Genomic DNA, 23,474 nt, shown 5'->3' with positions numbered 1-23,474 from the left:
CAAATAAGAAAGCTCAAGATTAAGAGAGGGGAATTAGTGATATGGAAGAGGAAATTCTATGTGAAATACAGCTTTCCTTATTATGTGAGCTTTAGCAAGTGTTTTATCAGTTACAATGAGTGAAGATTACAGAGACTAATAAAAGGAATATTTAATAAGCTAAACTCTGAATTCTAGAGAGAATTATCCAGCAAGACACTTGCTCATCCTGTATTAGAGCATTTAACTTAATGCTGGCAGTAGTCTTTCTTTCTGAAAGATGTTTTGTTGTTTTTCTTTCAGGGGCTGCTCTTCTGTTTAACTAAATGAGAGTTACCCAGTTTGGTTTAGCACAGGCAAAACAGTAAAACTCATAAACAAGAAATTGAAAAAGTACCCCATATATCCTTCATTTGCTTCTGGGGTTGACCCCTTCTTCTCAACTATTTGTGGGTATCTTAGTTTTATGCTGTGTAGTTGAGAGGCACAATCTGATATCATAGCACACTCCTTTCTTTGGTTTTCAAGGTCTACGGCTTTTACTTCTTTGTTGGTGTCTTGTAATTTCTTGAGCCTTTTTGTGTGTTGTTGTGTGTGAACATTATGTGTGTGACTGTGAAAAAAATTTTATTGTCTTTCCTCAATACTTTGTATATATTATCTTACAACAAATTTTATTTTATCTTTTGAGAATTTTGATAAGGGAAGATTAATTAATATGCATCCCCCTAGAATCTGTAGAGGTATGCATGGCCAGCATTTTCAAATGGGATTTCTTTGCTGCTGGCTTGTCCTTGTGTGTCCTAAAATTTATAGGCTGAAGCTGAACCCCAAACGTGTTGGTATTTAGCTTTTAGGATGTGGTTAGGTCATGAGGCTGGGCCCCACATGCATAAAACTAGAGGCCTTATAGAGAGACACAGTGGTTCTCAACTTTCTTAATGCTGTGGCCCTTTAATACAGTTCCTCATGATGTGGTGATCCCCCAACCACAAAATTATTTTCATTGCTACATCATAAGTGTAGTTTTGGAACTTTTATAAGTCATAATGTAAATATTTGTGTTTACTGATGTTCTTAAGGGACCCCTGAGAAAGGGTTGTTTGACCCCAGGGGTTTGTGACCCCCATATTGAGAACCACTGCTCTAGAGAGCTGCTATTCCCTTCCAACATTTGAAGACACCTAAGAAGATGATATCCAGAAAACAGCAGGCTTTCCCTGGACACTGAACCTTTCGGAGTTTCAATGTAAGCCTTTCTAGCTTCCAGAATGGTGAGGAGTTAAGGGGTTTGGCTCCACAGGACTTCCTGAAAAGGTAATTGCTTCTGCCCTTAGGGGGCTCAAGGTGGAGCTAGCAAATACTATCAGGGGGCTATATGTTCCCATAGAAATAGGAGTTTAAGTTTAAATGACTATATCCAGTTATGCAGGACATTGATGGCACTCACGTAATGGGTCATTGCGTGTTATTTACCTCGACTCTTAGCTGTCGGGAATGGTAACTGGGACTGGTGTCCGCTCTGTCACCCTCACCTTCTGACCCGTAGATACCATACATGAGTGCATCTCCACCCATGGTGGCCAGGCTGGTGTCCAGACTGGCAATGCCTGCTGGGAACTTTACTGCCTGGAACATGGCATCCAGTCTGATGGCCAGATGCCAAGTGACAAGACCAAAGGGGGAGGAGATGACTCCTTCAACACCTTCTTCAGTGAGACAGGCGCTGGCATGCATGTGCCCCGGGCAGTGTTCGCAGACCTGGAGCCCACGGTTATTGATGAAGTTCACACTGGTACCTACCGCCAGCTCTTCCACCCTAAACAGCTCATCACAGGCAAGGAAGATGGTGCTAATAACTATGCCTGTGGCCACTACACCATTGACAAGGAGATCATTGACCTTGTCTTGGACAGAATTTGCAAACTGGTCAACCAGTGCACAGGTCTTCTGGGCTTCTTGGTTTTCCACAGCTTTGGCGGGGGAACTGGCTCTGGGTTCAGCTCTCTGAGGATGGAGAGGCTCTCTTTGATTATGGAAAGAAGTCCAAGATGGAGTTCTTCATTTACCCAGCCTCCCCCCCCCCAAGTTTCCACCGCTGTGGTTGAACCCTACAATTCCATCCTCACCACCCACACCACTCTGGAGCACTCAGATTGTGCCTTCATGGTGGACAACGAGGCCATATATGGCATCTTTCGTAGAATACTGATATTGAGTCCCCCACCTATACTAACCTTAACCGCCTTATTAGGCAGATTGTGTCTTCCATCACTGCTTCCTTCAGATTTGATGGAGCCCTGAATGTTGACCTGACAGAATTCCAGACCAACCTGTTGCCCTACCCTCGCATCCCTCTGGCCACATATGGCCCTGTCATCTCTGCTGAGAAAGCCTACCATTAGCCTCTTTCTGTAGCAGAGATCACCAATGCCTGCTTGGGCTGGCCTCAAACTCATCCGCCTGCCTTTGCCCCGAGTGCTGGGATTAAAGGCGTGCACCACCACCACCCGGCTCTCTCTCTCTTTTTTTTTCTTTCAAGACAGGGTTTCTCTGTGGTTTTGGAGCCTGTCCTGGAACTAGCTCTTGTAGACCAGGCTGGCCTCGAATTCACAGGGATCTGCCTGTCTCTGCCTCCGGAGTGCTGGGATTAAAGGCGTGCAGCACCACCAGTATTCCCAGGCAGTTTCACTCTGGAGGGACAGGTGGCTCAGTGGTTAAGAAGCACTGATTGCATTTCCAGAGGTCCTGAGTTCAATTCCCAGCAACCACATGGTGACTCACAACCATCTATAATGAAATTTGGTTACCATGTGGTTGCTGGGAATTGAACTCAGGACCTCTGGAAGAGCAGTCAGTGCTCTGAGCCATCTTTCCAGCCCCCTTCTCTTGCTTCCGACTCCCACTTGTGGTTGCTAGATTCTGTTCCTGTTTGCACAGAGGACTGTTATAATAACCCTTTATTATTATAATTCTGAACTGGTGTGGGATTATGTTGTGGCTTCCGTCATCAAGGAGTAAATATCTGTGGCCTCAAGTTTCACCAGCCTAAACAGGACTGGAGAGTGCGCTTAAGCATGGGAAAGGTTTTGCCTCCAAGTCTCATAACTTGAGTTTGATCTCTGGAACATATGTGGTGGAGAGAACTGACCCCACAGTTGTTCTCTGGCCTGTCTGAGTCCATGGTCCTATAGCAGCCAGGATCTGGGTCGATGTCCCTGGCTCTGGTTGCCATTGAGAGCAGTGAAGTTGCCCCGGGTCAGGTCAGCCACCTGGCTTCATGTTGGTGTCTGAGGGCCCTGCTGCAGCCAGGGCCTTAATGATCGAAGTGGTCTGTGCTACTACTAATGCCATGGTGATGTACTGGCCAGAGCTGCAGTTGAGGGTCATGTCTGAGTTTGAGGTCCATCTGCAGCCAGGGTCTGTGTTGATGTCCAACGCTCCTGTTACCATTGAAGGCCATGTGGATACTTGAGCTCTGGGGCTGTATTAGTATATTTTAGGACCATGCTGCCACAGACGACAGGGAGATCTGAGTGGCCTGGGGTGATGGTGACATCTAGACCTGGATGGCTGTTGAGGACCTGGATGCTGATGAGGACCGTGTCTGAGTCTGTGGTCCTACTGCAGTAGGGGTCTGTGTTATAGTCCACATTGTGTGTTGTCACCAAAGGTCACTCAGATACTTGGGGTCGGAACCACAACCCGTAGCGTTTTTGGTGTCTAGAGCGTGCCACCACCAGAACCATCATGATCTCAGTGGCCTGTGCTTTCTCTTGGAGCCATGATATTGTCTGGGCCCAAACTGCAGCTGAGGGCCGTGTCTGGGTCCATGGTCCTGCTGAAGCTGGGGTCTCTGTTGATGTCTGTGGCCCATGACACCTCAGTAGGATATAGGAGACGTGTGATGAAATCAGAGGGCCATGCGGAGCTGACCCAGCTCTCACTGGACACTGCGGTAAGAGAGCTGACCCCTACCTACCCTTACAGGGGAGTTGTCCTCCCCGCACTTAGGAGAAATGGCCCCACCCATTGCCATGTAGGGGAGATGGCTCCTCCTCCTCACGTGAGAGGGTGGCCCCAGTGGCTAGGATTGACAAGCTCAGTCATCACTCAGGCTCACAACTGGGCTTTTGGTTGGCCCACCTTGTCTACATCATGTAGGACCCGCTGGAGCTCATGAATGGACTGTTCCTGTGGTAAGAGTCTCCATGACTCGGGGAAGTCACAGGATATCTGAGAAGAGTTTGGGTGAGGATCCAGTGATGGTGGTGTACCAGAAACGAGAGGTCTTTACCAGACCTTTGAACAAAGGGTATACAGTGTAACACAGCACGGCTCCTACGGCACTAGGATGACTGAAGAGATGTTGGAGAGGCAAGAAAGATGGAGGAGTGACAAGGTTTGCTTGCTTGCTTGCTTGTTTTGGTTTGTTTGATTTAAAAAAAAATTAAAAATTTGCTATAGGGGTGCTGCAGGGGTGAGGGGAGGATATGCGGGACTTGGAGGTGAGCAGAATTAAGGTGCATGATGTGAAATTCCCAAAGAATCAATAAATTATGTGAAATAAAAATAAATAGTCTCAGCCAGGTGGTGGTGGCACATGCCTTTAATTCCAGCACTCAGGAGGCAGAGGCAGGCAGATCTCTGTGAGTTCGAGGCCAGCCTGGTCTACAAGAGCTAGTTCCAGGACAGGCTCCAAAGCTACAGAGAAACCCTGTCGCAAAACAACAACAACAACAACAAAAAGTCTCAGGCAATACTAACCTAATTTATATATGTTTGTTAATATATATATATATATATTTGTCCACATGAATTCTATGATTTTTAATTATATAAAAATATGTTGAGGATCCAGTTATAAGTTTTATAGATTAGTCTCATTTAAACTCAAAGATAAGGCACCCAAGCTGGCGGGAGTCCCTTTGTTTCTTTCTTTCTTTTTTTTTTTTTTTTACCAGAAGTGAGGCTTTATAGGATGATTGAATCATGAATGTTCATCAATGGCTCAGTGCACTGCTGGGTTCATCATTTGACGGGCTACTAGGAGGTGACGGGAATTTGAGAGGGCCCTAGTTGAAGGGAATGGGTCCTTGCAGATATGGCCTAACAGGCTATGTTTTGTTCTGGTTCCATGTCTCTCCTCGCTCACTTCCCAGCTTCCATGAGGAGATTGACTATGCTCTGGGATACACTGCTTCATCACAGCCCAGAGACAACAGGTCTTTGTGAGCAACCACGGACTGTATTCACACTATTCCTTAATGGATTTAAGGGACGCGGCGTGTGAGAAGGGGCAGAATTTGCTGAGCTGACTAGGTTGGGGCTAGTTATCAATGAATGAGCCAGTCTTCAGCAGGACCACAGGGTCAGCTGTGAGGTCCACCCTGGTGCCTTTGGGGAGTGAATCCCTTTCCACTGCTGTGACAACATGGGTAAGGAAAACAACTTAGAGGAAGTGCGGTTGATTCTGACCCCCAGGGCCAGAGATTTCAGTCCCTGGTTGTACCTTTGTTTCTATGGCCTGCCTGCACCAAGCAGGGTAGGCACTTTGTTTGCGACCTGCCCACCAGCACGGAGGCCTGATCTCTCAGCGCCAGGAGAGCCAGCTTTGGGGGTAGACGCTTTGTTTGCAATCGGCCCACCAGCACGGAGGCCTGATCTCTCGGACCCACGAGACCCAGCATTGGGGTGAGTTTCTGGCCCCTCGGCGCCAGCCTGGGAAGGGGAGCTCAGAGGTTCCTTGGGCCCCTATCCTTCTTGAGCTCTCTGCAGGGCCTCCACTCCCTGCATACCGCCTCTTTCTTCCTAGCCCACCCAGCTTCCATCCAGAACCTTCCCCACTTCGGCCCCACTGCCCTCTTTTGGCACATAACATCACCCAACCCAGCCTGTCTGGGCACTGGGTCCGAAACCTCGGGGCACCCAAGCGGGCGGGAGTCCCTTTGTTTCTATGGCCTGCCTGCACCAAGCAGGGTAGGCGCTTTGTTTGCCAGCTGCCCAACCAACACAGAGACCTGATCTCTCGGCACCAGGAGAGCGAACTTTGGGGAGAGCCAGCGTTGGGTAGGCAAGGAGACCTGATTAGGTAAAAGAAGATCCATAAGGGAGCATTTGGAAGAAGAGATGGGCAGACGCCAAGGCAAGAATTCGCCCAACAAGCTGAAAAACAACATGAAGCCACCAGAAACCAGCGACCTCACAACGGGAGGACATGAACACCTTAATCAAGAAGAAGTAGAAAAGGTTGACTTCATGAAAGTGATTGACACCCTTAAACAGCATTTAAAAAATGCCCTTATAGAAATGGATGAGAAATATAACAGAAAGTTTGAAGAATTGAATAAATCAGTGAATGATACCCTAGAAAACCAAGGAAAAACAATCAAACAGATAATGGAAACAGTTCAAGACTTGAAAACTGAAATGGAGGCAAAGAAGAAAACACAATCAGAGGGCCGGCTGGACATGGAAAATTTAAGTAAACAAACAGTGTCTACAGAAACAAGCATAACCAACAGAATACAAGAGTTAGAAGAAAGAATCTCAGATTCTGAAGATACCATAGAGAAAATAAACACCCTGATCAAAGAATACAGCAAGTCCAACAAACTCTCATCACAAAATATTCAGGAAATAAGGGTACAATAAAAAGACCAAAGAATAATAGGAGTAGAAGAAGGAGAAGAAGTGCAGCTCAATGGTCCAGAAAATATATTTAATAAAACTATAGAAGAAAACTTTCCCAACCTAAAGAAAGATATACCTATGAAGGTTCAAGAAGCATACAGAACACTGAATAGGCTGGATCAAAAAAAAAATCCCCTCTCCATATAATTATCAAAACACAAAGCATACAGAATAAGGAAAGAATATTAAGAGCTGCAAAGGAAAAAGGCCAAATTACTTATAAAGGTAAACCTATCAGACTTACACCTGACTTCTCCATGGAAACCATGAAAGCCAGAAGGTCCTGGATAGATATACTGACGAAACTGAGAGACCATGGATGCAAGCCCAGATTACTATACCCAGCCAAGCTTTCGTTCACTATAAATGGAGAAAATAAAATTTTCCAGGATAAAAACAAATTTAAACAATACGCAGCCACAAATCCAGCCTTACAGAAAGTAATAGAAGGAAAATCACTAACCAAGGAGTCCAACAATGACCACAATAACTCAGACATCTAGAGACCCTTCACCAACACAAATCAAAGAAGGGAAACACACAAACTCTATGACTAAAAAAATGACCGGAGTTAACAACCACTGGTCATTAATATCACTTAATGTCAATGGACTCAACTCACCTATTAAAAGGCACAGGCTAAGAGATTGGATACGAAAACAGGATCCAACATTCTGCTGTTTACAAGAAACACACCTCAACCACAAAGACAGGCACCTACTCAGAGTAAAGGGCTTGGAAAAGGCTTATCAAGCAAATGGACCTAAGAAACAAGCAGGAGTGGCCATACTAATCTCTGACAAAGTAGACTTCAAACTTAAATCAATCAGAAGAGATGGAGAGGGGCATTTTATACTCATAACAGGAACAGTTCATCAGGATGAAGTCTCAATCCTGAACATCTATGCCCCTAATATAAAAGCACCCACGTATATAAAAGAAACATTGCTAAAACTCAAGGCAGCCATCAAACCACACACACTAATAGTAGGAGACTTCAACACTCCTCTCTCACCAATGGACAGGTCAATCAGACAGAAACCTAACAGAGAAATAAGAGAATTAATGGAGGTAATGAATCAAATGGACTTAACAAACATCTATAGAAAATTCCACCCAAATAGGAAAGAATATACCTTCTTCTCTGCAGCTCATGGAACCTTCTCAAAAATCGACCACATAGTCGGTAACAAAGCAAACATCCACAGTTACAGAAAAATATGTGTAACCTCCTGTGTCTTATCAGATCACCATGGATTAAAGTTAGAATTCAACAACAATGCTACCCCCAGAAAGCCTACAAATTCATGGAAACTGAACAGTCAACTACTGAACCATACCTGGATTAAGGAAGAAATTAAGAAAGAAATCAAAGTCTTCCTGGAATTCAATGAAAATAAAGAAACAACATACTTAAACTTATGGGACACTATGAAAGCAGTCCTAAGAGGAAAGTTCATAGCACTAAGTGCCCACTTATAGAAAACAGAGAAAGCTCACGTTGGAGACTTAACAGCCCACCTGAAAGCTCTAGAAAAAAAAGAAGCAGACTCACCTAGGAGGAGTAGAAGACTGGAAATAATCAAACTGAGGGCTGAAATCAACAAAATAGAAACACAGAAAATAATACAAAGAATCAATGAAACAAAAAGCTGGTTCCTGGAGAAAATCAACAAGATTGACAAACCCCTATCCAAACTAATCAAATGGCAGAGAGAGAATTTGCAAATAAATAAGATCAGAAATGAAAAGGGGGACATAACCACAGACACAGAGGAAATTCAGAGAATCATTAGATCTTACTACAAAAGCCTATGTGCCACAAAACTGGAAAATGTAAAGGAAATGGACACTTTTTTTAAGATAAATACCATATGCCAAAGTTAAACCAGGACCAGGTGAGCAATCTAAATAGACCTGTTAGTAGCGAAGAATTAGAAGAGGTCATCAAAAACCTCCCTACCAAAAAAAGCCCAGGACCAGATGGTTTCAATGCGGAATTCTACCAGAACTTTCAAGAAGACCTAATACCTATACTCCTTAATGTATTTCACACTATAGAAACAGAAGAGGCATTGCCAAATTCCTTTTATGAAGTTACAGTTACTCTGATACCAAAACCGCACAAAGACTCAACCAAGAAAGAAAATTATAGACCAATCTCACTCATGAATATCGATGCAAAAATCCTCAACAAAATACTGGCAAACCGAATCCAAGAACACATTAGAAAAATTATCCATTATGATCAAGTGGGCTTCATCCCAGGGATGCAGGGCTGGTTCAACATACGAAAATCTATCAATGTAATCCAGCAAATAAATAAACTGAAAGAAAAAAACCATATGATCATTTCATTAGATGCTGAAAAAGAATTTGACAAAATTCAACATCCCTTTATGATAAAAGTATTGGAGAGATTAGGGATACATGGGTCATACCTAAATATAATAAAAGCTATATACAGCAAGCTGACAGCTAACATCAAATTAAATGGAGAGAAACATAAAGCCATCCCACTAAACTCAGGAACACGACAAGGCTGTCCACTCTCGCCATACCTCTTCAATATAGTGCTTGAAGTTCTAGCAATAGCAATAAGACAACATAAGGGGATCAAGGGGATTCGAATTGGAAAGGAAGAAGTTAAACTTTCGTTATTTGCAGATGATATGATAGTGTACATAAGCGACCCCCAAAACTCCACCAAAGAACTTTTACAGCTGATAAACACCTTTAGTAATGTGGCAGGATACAAGATCAACTCCAAAAAATCAGTCGCCCTCTTATACACAAAGGATATGGAAGCAGAGAGGGAAATCAGAGAAGCTTCACATTTCACGATAGCCACAAACAGCATAAAATATCTTGGGGTAACTCTAACCAAGGAAGTGAAAGATCTATTTGACAAGAACTTTAAGGCATTGAAGAAAGAAACTGAGGAGTATACCAGAAAATGGAAGGACCTCCCTTGCTCTTGGATTGGGAGGATCAACATAGTAAAAATGGCAATTCTACCAAAGGCAATTTATAGATTCAGTGCAATCCCCATCAAGGTCGCATCAAAATTCTTCACAGATCTTGAGAGGACATTAATCAACTTTATATGGAAAAACAAAAAACCCAGGCAGGATAGCCAAAACAATCCTATACAATAAAGGATCTGCTGGAGGCATTACCATCCCTGACTTCAAACTCTATTACAGAGCTACAGTAATGAAAACAGTGTGGTACTGACATAAAAACAGAGAAGTCGACCAATGGAATCGTATAGAAGACCCGAATTTTAACCCACAAACCTATGAACACCTCATTTTTGATAAAGGAGCCAAAAGTATACAATGGAAGAAAGAAAGCATCTTCAACAAATGGTGCTGTCATAACTGGATGTCAACCTGTAGAAGAATGAAAATAGACTCATATCTATCACCATGCACAAAACTCAAGTCCAAATGGATTAAAGACCTCATTATCAGTCAGAACACAATGAACCTGATAGAAGAGAAAGTGGGAAGTACCCTACAGCAGATGGGCACAGGAGATAGCTTCCTATGTGTAATCCCAACAGCACAGACATTAAGGGCAACATTGAATAAATGGGACCTACTAAAACTGAGAAGCTTCTGTAAAGCAAAGGACACTGTCACCAAGACAAAAAGGCAACCTACTGATTGGGAGAAGATCTTCACCAACCCCGCAACAGACAAAGGTCTGATCTCCAAAATATATAGAGAACTCAGGAAACTAGACTTTAAAATGCTAATTAACCCAATTAAAAAATGGGGCACTGAACTGAACAGAGAATTCTCAGCAGAGGAAGTTCAAATGGCCAAAGACACTTAAGGCCATGCTCAACCTCCTTAGCGATCAGGGAAATGCAAATTAAAACAACTTTGAGATATCATCTTACACCTGTCAGAATGGCTAAAATAAAAAACACCAATGATAGCCATTGCTGGAGAGGCTGCGGAGGAAGGGGTACCCTCATCCATTGCTGGTGGGAATGCAATCTTGTGCAACCACTTTGGAAATCGGTGTTTCGGTTTCTCAGGAAATTCAGGATCAACCTACTCCTGGACCCAGCAATACCACTCCTGGGAATATACCCAAGAGATGCCCTATCATATGACAAGAGCATTTGTTCAACTATGTTCATAGCAGTATTATTTGTAATAGCCAGAACCTGGAAACAACCTAGATGCCCTTCAATGGAAGAATGGATGAAGAAAGTGTGGAATATATACACATTAGAGTACTACCCTGCGGTAAAAAACAATGACTTCTCAAATTTTGCATGCAAATGGGTGGAAATAGAAAACACTATCCTGAGTGAGGTAACCCAGACCCAAAAAGATGTATATGGGATGTACTCACTCATAACTGGTTTCTAGCCATTAACAAGGGTCACGGAGTCTACAATTGGTGATCCCAAAGAAGCTAAGTAAGAAGGTGAACCAAAGGAAAAGCATATAGTTGTCCTCTTGGCTATGGGAAGTAGACAAAATTGCCAGGGAGAAAATTGAGATCTTGGGGGTGGGGTGGGATGGGGGTAAGGGGAGATGGGGAGAGAAAAAGGAGAAGGGGTGAATGGGGGGAACTTGGGGAAAAAGGAGGATTGGGGTAAAGGAAGGTTGGATAGGGGAGCATGGAAGCACAATTCTTAGTTAAGGGAGCCACCTTAGGGTTGGTAAGATACTTGAACCTAGAGTGTCTCCCAGATGCCCAAGCCGAGGTACCCAGTTAGTTCCTTGGGCAGCTGAGGATAGGGAACCTGAAATGACCCTATCCCGTAGCAATACTGACGAATATCTTACATATCATCATAGAACCTTCATCTGGTGATGGAAGGAGATAGAGACAGAGACCCACACTGGAGCACTGGACTGAGCTCCCAAGGTCCCAATGAGGAGCAGAAGGAGGGAAAACATGAGCAAAGAAGTCGGGACCACGAGGGGTGCACCCACCCACTGAGACAGTGGAGCTGATCTATTGGGAGCTCACCAAGGCCAGCTGGACTGTGACTGAAAAAACATGGGATAAAACTGGACTCTCTGAGCATGGCGAATAATGAGGGCTGATGAAAAGCCAAGGACAATGGCATGGGGTTTTGAACCTACGTAATGTGCTGGCTTTGTGGGAGCCTAGCCAGTTTGGATGTTCACCTTCCTAGAAATGGACGGAGGGGAGAGGACCTAGGACTTACCACAGGGCAGGGAACCCTGATGGCTCTTTGGACTGGAGAGGGAGGGGGAGAGGAGTGGGGGGAGGGGGAGAAGGGTGGGAGGAGGGGGAGAAGGGTGGGAGGAGGGGGAAGGAAATGGGAGCCTGGGAGGAGGAGGAAACTTGTTTTTTTTTCTCCTTTTCTCAATAAAAAAAAGTTAAAAAAAAAAAACCTCAAAGATAACTGCTCCTCCACCCCCTCTTGGGAATTCAAGCAAAGGCATCGAAGTCAGTGTACCGCAGAGAGACCACGTGTCTGTGCTTTTTTATGGCATCATACCACAACAGCCAAGTTACAGCATCCACCTTTGTGACCATCAACAGATGAATGACTTGAAGAATGTGGTTATGTATATATGATAGGGCTTTATTGAGGCAAAAACCAAAATTGTGTCATTTTCTAGGAAATGGAAATGAATTAGAGATCATCATATTAAGCAAAATAATCCAAATCCAGAATGATAAATATCACAAATTCCTGTCATATGTGGAACCTGTGTTTTATGTATACAAACACTGTGTATATATATATGTACACATGTATGATATGAAGTAAGGAGGGGAGGAAGAACGGGATTCACTGCAGTGGGGATAGAAAGTCATGTGGAATGAATATGACCAAGCTTTATAAAGTACTTGAATAAAATTGTCATTATAAAAGTCACCAATTTGTAAAATGCATACAGTATTAAAATTCTTTAAAATAGTACTTCAATGGAGGAAATTTGAATATTCTGTTATTACTCCTAAAATATAAATGAGGCATCAAATATTTGGAAACAAAAGCACTAGGTATTTTGCTATATTTTGTACATTATATGATAAAAATTTTATTACATCTTTAAATATTACTTATGCTGATGTAAAAGACTGCATAATATTTACTTAGTACTTGTTTATTTAAAGAAGATAAGCTTTAGAATTAAAACTGAACATTTAGCTTACTCTGTCGTGTCTTCCTTTGCTCTCTTTTCATGTCAGATGGATGGGTTAAATGCTAAGCCTTTTGATGTTTGGAAAGTTTTGCATTTTCAATTTTATCTATCTATCTATCTATCTATCTATCTATCTATCTATCTATCTATCTGATTCATGAGATTGGTTATCATGTAGCCCCGGCTAACCTTGAACTCATTGTGTAGCTCAAAGTGACCTTAACATCTTGATTCCTCTGCCCCCATCTCTTAAGTACTGAGATAACAAGTGTGCACTTTCACGGCTCAAAGATAATTCTTAAGTATGAAATCACTTGGCCAAAACCCAAGAACAGGAATTACAGACAGCACTGTTCTCTGTAACTTATTGCTGTTAGCCACAGTGAATCCAGCTGGGTTCTTTGTTATTGCTGCTGAGGTAGGCCATTGAGAGGTATCTCTGTCAAGGTGTTTGAAGACAATGTTCCTAAGACAGCCGAAAGTTTTCATGATGTAAACATTGATGGGAAAGGATTTGGCTCTAAAGTTTCTACTTTTCCAGACTTATTTCAGGACTCATTGACAAGGTGGGGACTTCATACACCATCCTAACACTAGCCATTGTCTCATTGACAGGGAGACATCCCGGAGCAGTCCTGGTGCCTTGTTGGTGGTAAATGCTGGACAAGCAAAAATGGCTGCCAGGTTTTTCTCTTCTTTGCTGAGGCCAGGTGATTGGAGGCTTGTGGTCTTTGGGAAGGGGGGAAAATGGCATGGGCATTGTAGACATTCAGCAGAGTCCAGAATGGCACGGAGGCCTTCAGTGCTGACTGTGCCATTCACACACACTGAGGCTTCAGTCCTGCCCCATTTGACATGCGTGGCTCTTGACCACCACACCTTTCGTTCTGTAGCTCAGGTGTGCTTCTTTCAAGTCTGTTCACAGTACCCTCCAACTTTTGTTTTCTGATTGTGTTCTTTGGGCTTCAAGTTTTCCTTAATTTATAAGTCCATTTTGATTATAAAGTTACATTTACAGTTATAAATAAAAACTAAACAAAAATTAAGCCAGACATGGTGGCGCACACCTCTAATACTAGCTTAATTTCAGGAGGCAGAGGCAGAAGGATCTCTGTGAGTCTGAGGCTAGCCTGGTCTACACAGCAAGGTCCAGGCCCAGCCACAGTTACATAATGAGACCCTGTGTCAACAAAACAAAACAACAAACAGGTAAACATTAAGAACAATAATAATTTGAATCCCATGTAGCTTTTCAGAAAAGTGCTAATCTATACTTCCACCATCCCAAAATGTGACTTTGAGGCTAAACACTGCATTTGAAATATATAGTTAGGTTAGTGGTTAAGTCAATATATTAGTATTCATGATTTTTGGTAATTACGTCTTAGCTAATTAGTTGATTTTGGTTTTAACTTAGGAAAAGGTCAAATAACAATTCTTGTGACCTATGTAATCTTAATTTGGAGTTTAAAAAAATATCACATCTAATTTTTTTAAGACTTGGCTTCTCTGTATAGTCCTGGCTATCTCTGAACTCTCTTTGTACACCAGACTGGCCTGGAACCACAGAGATCTGTCTGCCTCTGTTTCCCAAGTGTTGGGATTAAGGGCATACACCACTAATGCTGGCATATACCACACTGGATTGCATTTAATTTTAAAGTAATATTTAAAGTAATATTTGGTGTAATTTGCAACTAGTGTGCTAAGTTTGCATAGTGTGCTATGTTGTTTTTTTGAATGTGTTATAGGTCTTTCAGGGGATAATTTCTATAGCAATTTGAAGAGAAGATGAGTTTCCTCTAATATGCAAGCAAAGCGTGTGTGTTATTGGCAATGTACTTTCTAGAGAAACTTAAGGGTAAAAATCAGCTCATTTTATTTTGTAGTAAATTAGAAATAAGCAAACTATGCCAATATGATAGCATGCAGTGAGGGAAATGCTCCACTGTTTTTCTATTAATCCCTAAAATGACTTGTGTGCTTTCTTTCTATAAAAGTAATTTCAGCCGCAAACACAGTTGCAGGAATAATACACAAAAGAGACAAACACATTATGGTTTTAGAATCTTAATAAATTATGTTTTAAAGGTGATTGAAATCTATAGGAAATATAAGAGTGGAGATTTCAATAGAGATGATATATCTATGCATGTTTCTGAGAGATATCTATGTCTTTTATTCTTGATTAGTTCAATTAGTACATCTGGTAGCCTAAAGAACAGAGAGCTGGGTCTTTGGCCATGGGTCACAGAAAAGTATAGATTTATTTGGCAACTTTTCAAGCCTCTGTCTAGGCGTATTAGCAGCCAGCTTTGCTTTTATTGTGGATAGCAAGGCTATGATACGTACAATGCATCATAAGCACCACGTGAAAGGAAAAAGAGAAACAATTTTATTTTCACTGTCATTATTTGAGATTTTCATTGTCTTCTGTATTGCTTGGTGCCTTCCACACTTAACGTATTATGTCAGTAACGATGCAGCTTTTATCAAGTTAACACCAAATTAGTAAATATTAAAAGCAAAACAGGTTGCTAGTACCTTTTTACTGTGCTGAGCTATGTGACATTTGACCACCTTCAGATTACAATTGCGTAGTATTAGTATGCTCACAATGCCGCGCAGCTCACCACCATTGGATATGCTGGTCCTGCTTTCTGTCCTGTGGATTTGACTCCTCCAAGTCTCATCTGTATAGAGTCATGGAATAGTTTTCCTCTGCAAGTATCTTATTTCACTCAGAGCATTAGTGTTTTCAAGTGTGCATTTTACAGTATGTATCACAATTTTTTTCCTTTTTGTGATCCATATTTTGTTGTGTTGTATATATGGTACATTTAAGTTATCAATTCATCTTTTGGAGGACATTTAGCTTGGTCTATGTTATTATGAAAAATACTGTATGAATACTGTTGCATAAATATCTGACTTGCTTGGGACTCACTATGTAGACCAGGTTGGTTTCAAACTTGTGATCCTACCTCAGTTTCTACTTTAGACTCCCAAGTACTGAGATAAAGTAGTGCTATGACACGTGACTTGAGTTCATAGAAATGTGAAACAGTTTTCTGCTGTTACTATTTTTTTCCAAACATTTGTTCTGAGAATACTATTCATAGTTACCAGTGATTTCAGAATGGTAATAATTTAGAGGGAAGGATGTTTGTCTTAAACCAAATTGGCCAATTTTGGTAAATATTGGCAAATATGTTATAGTATTAATATATACAAATATAAACAATTTTGACACTGTAGACTTGTTAAATTTCTATAAATTTATGTTAGTGAGCACACAGCTTTGGTAAAGATTGAGGTGAGACATACTGTTATCATTTTGCATTGATGCAAGCACTCATCAGTTCTTTGAACCACTAGTGTTTGCTATACAAGCAACAGTGGAAATGGACTTAGAAAGCAGAAATAGTATAAAATATACAGAAGATTAATGCTTTAGACCCACTTTCAAGTCTTGGCCTAAGAAAACTTAAACATGCGGATTTTCCCTACATTGAGATTCTACAGTACTATGATTTTTCATTGAGATCCATTTTTTTTCTGTAAATGGGCTTTCCATGTACAGAGTATTATTTACTCTGAAATAATTTAGTGATTGCCAAAAATGAGTTATCAGCAAATATTTGTACTAGCGAGCCAACACATCCTTCTTAAATCCTTTGAGTTAAAGAGCTATCCATTGGGGCTAGAGAGTGCTCTTCCAGAGGACCCAGGTTCAATTTCTAGCACACACATGCCAGCTCAAAATCTTCTATGACACCAGTTCTAGCCACCCTCTTCTGTTATCCATGAGCTCCAGGTATGCATGTGGTGTAAATATATGCATAGGCGAAACACCCATGAACATAAAAAGCCATCTATTGATTAGTCGGTATATATATATATATGTGTGTGTGTGTGTGTGTGTGTGTGTGTAGTTGGAATATTGATTTCATCAGAATAGTTATTTGAGATGAGGAAATTGACAGACTAGAATATGGGACACACAATGCTATCTTAGCAAGTGGATGTAACTTGGACACAAGTCAATTATATGGCACTCTAGTCTGATAAGAAAAATCCCAAGGGAGATGAACATAGACATAGAATGCTTCCTAGGAACCCATGGAAAATGTATGAGGGATGAGGTGTCCAAAATAAATGATGAAGTACCTTGAAAAGGTGACATGTGGATGGCACAGACGAGCTATTTTCTTCTTTGGGTCAGAGTTACTTATGAACCTGGATGTAACAATGGGAGAAGTCACTGAATTATATATTCTGAGTTACCCAAATGATGATTATGCATGAAATTTACTTCATCATGTTCAGCAGTTTTGATTTTTAATTAACAAAATTAACTCACATTGCTTTTATTTGTTTTGTATTTACATATGCGACTGAAACTAATTTAAACACAGTTGTTAAAACAATGCAGTGCATTTAATAAATTAAGATAAACCCCACTTTGTATATTATAAGTCATCTTGTTGCTGAATAAGCCTTAACAATGTAAAAGTATGCTCACTCTCTTTAAAATTTTTATTACATTTGTTTTGCCGATTGATTGATTTTGTGTGTGTGTGTGTGTGTGTGTGTATGTGTGTGTGTGCCTAATGTCATAAAGACACCTTCCTGGTGCAGAATTGTCTATATTCTGTCAATCATGTTATAAATAAACGCTGATTGGCCAGGCAGGAAATATAGGTGGAAAAACCAGACAGGAAGTAGAAATGATGTAATGAGAACAGGAGAATTTTGGGAAGGAAGAAGTTGATTCCTCCCACTCCTGCCCAGATCACCCAAGCAGCAGGATGTGATCTGCCCCACTGAAAAAAGTACTGAGTCACATAGCTAACATAGATCAGAATAATGGGTTAATATAAGCTTCAAGAACTAATAAGTAGCCTAACTTAATGGGCCAATCAGCTTTATAACTTACAGAGATCTCTGTGTGATTTTCTTTACGGCTTGCCAGCTGTAGGGTACCGGGCAGGACAGAAACCCCAAGCAAGCCAGCCCTCGTGTTATACCTTCCAAGCAAGGAAGAAAGGAAACGCAAGCAAATAAAACCTGAAGCCCTTATTCTTCCCATTGAAGGAGATGAAAAGAAATGGCATCATGATTCCTGGTTCAGGCCTCACCCTGAATGCTTGCTAGCGTTGCTGCTGCTGGCATTCTTGTTGGTGTTTTATCTAGTCTTTTTATTTATTCTCACCCCCAGGTTGTCTAGGTTCAGAGGACTTCCATGACTCTCACTGGTGATTTTCTTCTTCATTCCATGAGCAGTAGGATTTCCTTGAATAACCAAATCCTTCCTGTGAGTTAATATAACAGAATATGTAGTTGACATGGCCTTACAGAGTGCATGGTTTGGGCTGTAGAAAGGGAATGCCTTCCTGAACTCTACTGTACAGCAGATAAAGAAATACACATTTGGTTTGTTGTGAAAAAGTGGATTAAGAGGATAGAGAATAAGAGATTATGCTATTTAAACAGATATATGAACAAAGTGAAGGAATAAGACATGAGCTTTCAGGCAATGTATACCTGGCAGTAAGATTAACCAATCACAAAGATTTATGTTTGGTTTATTCAGGGCTCAGCAAGAAGCTTAATGTGGGAAAGTGGCAGGAAATGCAGCTAAGAATTAGAGGCAGATCAAGAAAGGGTTGATAAGCCACACTAAAGTCCTGGGATCTTGTTGGAAGTGTGATGGCAAGTCACCAGTGTTAGTAGCTGAGAGCAGGGATATAAGGCTCTCTCCTTTCACTTGGAGGAGCATTTTCCCAGATTAGAGCAAAGCTGTGAGGAATTAGGTGAGTGCTTAGGCACTCCACCCTTGCATTTATTTACATACCATTGTGGCAGGGAAGAGGACAGCTGTTCAGGGGCAGCTTAGGCTAGATGACACTTCTGAAGGTCTGTTCTACCCCTGGAGAAGCACTACAGAACCACGACACACACACACACGCACGCACGCACGCACACACACACACGCACACACACATACACCTTTTTGTGACTCTCTACTTTTTGTTAGTGTGTAAGAAACATAAGCCCTGTGATTTTGGTAGTATTTCGGTTGTATTCACTTACATGACTATGTAATGAATAAATTTTTGCTGTCTGATATTGCCAGTTATTTTGACTTGTACTTTATTATTTGCAAATAAGTTTGGGAGACTTGTCAATGTAGGTGACAATATCGAATAAGACTGCTGCAGAGGTCATCTTAAGAATCATACTCCGTTGTTTACTGAGGAGCTAAATTCAAAGTTTTATGACCAGGTAGCTTATATATAGTCAATATTATGCAATCTAAAATTAACTTAGCAAAATTCATCTAAAACAAATAAAACCCAGTCCCTTGTTTTTTGATAATGTCCTCATGTTGAAGAATAAATAGCCGACCGACTCTGTATCCTCTGATGTTCAAGGAAAGCACTTTTCTTTTTCTTTTTTTTTTTTGTACACATATTTTACTTTGAAAATCCCCATTCTGCCCAGATGGCTGGAATTTGAATATCACTTTGGGGTCTGACATTTCCCTGGAGCTCTGCTAATTCTTGGGTGGGTGCTGGTTCCTCCTGGCTCTCTGTTTCTGTGGTTGTAGCTCCCACAGCCTTTTGTTTGTACAGTTAGTTGTTAGCACCAATTGCTGCTGTCTTCTTCATTCCACCCACAAGTTTGACTGGTGAAGCAACTCATTCTCCAGATTTCATGCTGTTAATTATATTGAAGTTTTCCTGAAGCTTAAAATTATAATGAATTGTGGAGACTTTGTCCAGGTTTTCCTGCAGCCCCGTGGGACGTGGGAAACTCTACGAGGCTAGTATCTTAGTTGATTACCACACAGTTCTATTGTGTCTTTCTGCCTTCCTATATCTATACATAGGAAATGGGTCTTAGATTACTTCAATTTCTACTGAAAACCAGTTATTGTGATACCTTCCCCATTGGTTATTTCGAGGGTAGTTTGTGCTTCTGTATGCATTTTAAGACTTTTTGGGGCTTGTGAAGAATGCTATTAGAGTTGTCCTATACAAATTATTTCATTTTTTTTTCTTCTGCAGTTTTTTAAAGGGAAAATGGTTGGGTTAGAGCAGATAGCTGCATGTAAAAGAATGAAAATAGATTTATCAACCTGCACAAAACTCAGTTCCAAATGTATCAAGAACCTCAACATAAGGCAGATACCTTGAATATTATATAAGCAAAAATGTTGATTAGGCTTTAATATGGAAAAGGACTTTCTGAACAGACACCAGTAGCACAGGCATTAAGATCAACAATTAAAAAATGGGACCTCATGGGGATTTAAAGTGTCTGTACAGCAAAGGATGTCATTTGATTGATGAGGAAGCTATAGGAAAGGAAAATATCTTTACAAATTATACACCTGATAGAGGATTAGTATTTAGAAACTGAAAAAACCCTAGAATATTGTGATCATTAATAAATAAATAACCCAGTTAAAATGGGATATAGGATCAAATAGAATTATCAAAAGAAGAAACACAAATGGCTGAGAGACATTAAGAATGTTGAATGTCTGTGGCTTTCAGGGAAATCAAACTCAACTACTCAGAAAGAACTATGGGCAACTAAGATTGTAGAATGGAAGAAATAATCCTCCCCTGGGAAGAGCTCAGAAATTGGTTAATACAAAACAGCCAGGAAAACATACATATGAGTAAAAATATACAGATTAGCAGGTTATATTTATATATTTAAGACTATACATATATCTGTATATGCATGTAACAATCATAAAAAAGAAGTCATGAATTTGAAAAAAAGGAAAGAGAGGAATCTGAGAGAATTTTTAGAGAGAAAAAGAAGTGTGTATTACAGTCTCAAAAATTAAAAGAAATAAAGATAAAAGAAAAATAAACCAAATGAAAACCTTCACCACCTTGGGATTTCATCTTATTCCAGTCAGAGTGGCTGCACATGCTGGCAAAGATGTGGAGGAAGGGGACAACTTACTTATTGCAGATGGGAGGGCAAACGGTACAGCCACTATGGGAAACAGTGTGAAGGTTCCTCAAAAGGCTGAATGTTGATATATGTCAGGATCCAGTTATACCGCTCTTGGGCATATAACCACAGGACTCAATATTCTGCCACAGAGATAGTTGTTCAGAGCTGTTTATTGCTGCTGTGTTCATAATGGTCAAACATTAGAAAGAACTTATCTGTCCACTAACTGGTGAATTGATATTGAAAACGTTACAATTATATAATGGAATATTATTTATATATTAAGAAAAATGAAATTATGAAGGTTGCAAGTAAATGTATGAAAGTAGAACCAATAATTATGATCAATGTAATTCAGACTCCCCCAAATATTCCAAATTTTTTCTTACATGTGTATGTTAAGTTTTAAGATGTTGATATGTGTGCTCAAATCTAAATAATCACATAGGATAGATACAGAGGAAGGAACCAGTGGGAAGAAGAAGATAATACAGTGTTGCCTGGCGGTGGTGGTGCATACCTTTAATCCCAGCACTCAGGAGGCAGAGGCAGGCGGATCTCTGTGAGTTTGAGGCCAGCCTGGTCTACAAGAGCTAGTTCCAGGACAGGCACTAAAGCTACAGAGAAACCCTGTCTCAAAAAGAAAAAAAAAGAGAGATAATACAGTGTTATAAAGAGATAAATGAGAAACTAAGCTAGGAAGACTTAACTGGAGAGGAGACGGGGGGGAGGGAGCAGGTAGAGAAGGGAGTAGATCTGTTACTGTAGAAACTTTCCAATGTATGTACATAGAGCAAATGAGTTTATGTGAAGTCATCATACACTGCTGGAGACAATGCCACAGCTAAGTAAAACTTCCAGTGGCAGAATGAATTACATCTTGTTGAGCTCTTGACCAAAGAAGTCCCACAGACCCCACCCCCTCGGTGGTTTGAATAGTATTGTATATTTGAATGCTTACTTGCCAGTAAGTGGCATTAGGAGGTTTGGCCTTGTTAGAGGAGGTGTGTAGGTAGGGGTGGCCTTTGAGGTTTCAGGCCCAGTCTTTCCATCTTTCTCTCTAAAACTGTTGGCAAGCCCTCAATTAAATGCATTCTTTTTTAAGAGTTACCTTGGTTATGGTGTCATTGACAAGACTATTGATTGGTACTCTTCTCAACCTGATGGTAAGGTCCTATTCCTGAAGACACAACTCACTTAAGTTATTGAACACAGGGAAACAAAGCTGGTTATCAACTAGAAGTTTCCTCACTATTTTCTAATGTTCATGATGCTGTAAGCTACTTTGCACAATACTGAAGGAGAAAAGTAATAATATCAACTACAAACCCTTCAAACTCCAATAGTGACTATATGCAATGTATGCTGGTGCAATAGTAGCACAAGTGTTATGAGAGTAACCAACCACTTAAAAAATGAGATTTAAGGTCTACTCCATGAAATGGAACCCATACATGACACTAAGATGGCTAAAAACCTGGCATTAGGTAGTTATTGGGTCTAGGGGAAAAAGCTACTATCATTCTCTTGAAGGAACACAGCAAGAAAATGACTCCTAATGACATACTGTTATACTCATAGATCAGTGCTTCACTAGAGAAGAGTGCTTCTTCTTGCAGTAGTTGGAAATTAACACAGAAACCCATAATTGGACAATGTTCAGAGAGTGACTTTGGAAAACTTTGATGACTGTCTTCATCAAACCTCTTCTTTCAGGGCCAGAGGTGACGGGTGACTCCAAGGAAACAGTGTCTTCCAGACACAGCAGGATGGACAGGATGGATGAACTAATGAACTCAGAGATTGTGACAACATATGTAAGACCTGCACAGACCTGCACAAGTTTAAACCAGACAAAATCCCAGCACCAAGGAAGACAAATGGACATAAAGTTCCACCACTAACCAAGAAGCTATTTACAGTTGATACCTACTGGGAGAGGGAAAATTCAGCTTCTCTAGTGGAGCATCATTGGTTGTCTCAGTCACACTCCAGGTAGGCCCTGTGCCCAGGAGTACTTAGACAACACAAAATGGACCCCTTTTATTTCGCTGGGTGTTTTTTTGTTTTATTTTGGCATTTTTTTGTTTTTGTTTGTTTTGATTTCCTTTTTCTTTTCTGTTTTTTGAAGAGAGAAAACAAGAACATAAAGTTAGTTGGGTAAGGAGATTGGGAGAATCTGGGAAGAGTTGGGAGATGGGAAAATAAGATCAAAATATATTGTTTGAAAAAATTAAATAATTAAAATATAATTGCATTAGTTCTATCCTTTCTCCAACTCCTTCCTCCTGCTCAAATTCATGGCCTTCTAAATTATTACTGTATATATATATACATATGTATATATGTATATATATATACATTAATATATAAATACACCCTGCTGAGTCTATAGAGTGGTGTTGCTTGTATGTACATGATTTTAGGGGTGATTACTTGGTATGGATAATAAATTAGGCGCACCTGCCTGGATAAGACTGGTTCTCCTTTTCTCAGCAGTGGTTAGTTTGCTATAGCTTTTTGATTAGGGTTGGGGCCCCATGAAATTTCCACCTTCCATGCTAGTAAGTCTATTGTGTTGTCATTGTTTAGGTAGTCAAATTGTTGAGGTATCATGGGTGTGGAGGATTTTCTATTATTTCTTAGAGACACTGTATTGCAGAA

The 23,474-nt window shown here is 40.7% G+C and overlaps 1 pseudogene; it reads left to right on the top strand.

Annotated features, from left to right (window-relative positions):
* The first annotated feature begins 1,539 nt into the window (after positions 1 to 1,539).
* Positions 1,540 to 23,474, top strand: part of LOC121455692 — a 35,420-nt pseudogene continuing 13,485 nt past the window's right edge.

The sequence above is a fragment of the Microtus oregoni genome, unplaced genomic scaffold (genome assembly GCF_018167655.1).
Source record: "Microtus oregoni isolate MIOR12 unplaced genomic scaffold, Mior012 000014F_ref0000157, whole genome shotgun sequence".
Taxonomy (NCBI): Eukaryota; Metazoa; Chordata; class Mammalia; order Rodentia; family Cricetidae; genus Microtus; species Microtus oregoni.
This window is presented reverse-complemented; position numbering and strand designations above follow the sequence as displayed.